Source organism: Silene latifolia, chromosome 5, assembly GCF_048544455.1.
Source record: "Silene latifolia isolate original U9 population chromosome 5, ASM4854445v1, whole genome shotgun sequence".
In the NCBI taxonomy this organism is placed as follows: Eukaryota; Viridiplantae; Streptophyta; class Magnoliopsida; order Caryophyllales; family Caryophyllaceae; genus Silene; species Silene latifolia.
The window spans coordinates 33,480,037-33,481,326 of NC_133530.1; the positions used below are offsets into that span (position 1 = coordinate 33,480,037).

A 1,290-nucleotide genomic window follows, 5' to 3' on the forward strand; every position below is an offset into this window, starting at 1 on the left:
AGCTTGGCATTTGTATCGGAGTTGGAGGCATTTTCCTTAGGGAATTTCCCGTTTCTTCGTAGCATGTTCCCTCTAGAACCATAGTTTGCCTCCGAGTCTACCATTTTCTTGATCAATGCCGTGCCCTCTTCATCATTCAAGTGGTCAAAACCTCCCCCCGCGGAGGCATTTACCATCTCCTTAGTTCTTGGTAGTAGAGTTTGGAAGAATGTTTGAGTAATGTACCATTCCGGTATTCCATGGTAGGGGCAACTTGCTATCAAATCTTGATAACGGTCCCAAGCCTCACCTAAGGACTCCCCATCCTCTTGTTGGAACGTATGGATCTCGTTGCGGAGCATCGCGGTCTTTGAGGAAGGGTAGTACTTGGCCATAAACGCTTGAGCCAAGTCATCCCAAGTAGTGAAAGTATCCGGTGGGTGAATGTTCAACCACCGGTCCGCCTTGCCCGTCAATGAAAACGGAAACAACATCATTCTCAAGGTGTCTTCGGACACCCCATTCTTCTTCATCATTGAAACTTTCCTTTTAAATTTCCGGAGATGGGCATGGGCATCTTCCTCAATATGACCTCCAAACAAGTCCTTCTCAACTAACCCGACTTGGGCGGGATGCATTTCAAAGTTGTTTGGGGCCAAGGTGCCAAAGTTGATGGGATTACATGAATCATTATGGTTAGGCCGGTTATGATCTCTAAGAGCCATTTGTGGTGGGTGGTTTGGTTCTTGATGTGGTGGTGTTTGAGGTGGACTATTGTAATTAAGGAAGTTATGAAAGGGGTTCTCTACTAAAGTCTCAATTGTGGTATTTGATTGAACCGTAGTTGTTGTATCAAAATTTTGTGGGATGTGTGAGTTTGGTTGATCAATGTTTGCTTGGGTGGAATTGTTCCTCACTCTTTCAAGAGTCCTAGTCCTCAAGGTCCTAAAAAGCCTCTCGGGGTCGGAGTTGAATAGGAGAGCTTGATGATTCCTCCTAGGCATACACTTGGCAAATCGTAAGTCTCCTAGTGTTTTTACACACTAGGGAAAGGCAAAAATCACACACACTCTACAAACAACAATCAACTACTAAAGCAAAAATGACAATTGAGACAAGATTAAAGCAAAGACTCTAAATGAAACTAAGCATAACCTAACGCCATCCCCGGCAACGGCGCCATTTTGATGACCGGTTTTTGCCGTCACTTCCGGTACCAAAAACTATTTGTAAAACCCGAAAAAGCGTAGTATTTAGTCGGGGTCGAACTCAAGGACGGCGGGGGTTGCTACAAAGTTCTATTAAGAGACA

General features: G+C 44.7%; 1 non-coding gene across 1 annotated transcript; it reads left to right on the forward strand.

The window, feature by feature from the left end:
- Nucleotides 1-234: 234 nt before the first annotated feature.
- On the forward strand, nucleotides 235-341 carry LOC141658235 (small nucleolar RNA R71). The gene has a single exon (XR_012549132.1). It is a non-coding gene; the product is annotated as a small nucleolar RNA R71 (small nucleolar RNA).
- Nucleotides 342-1,290: the final 949 nt, after the last annotated feature.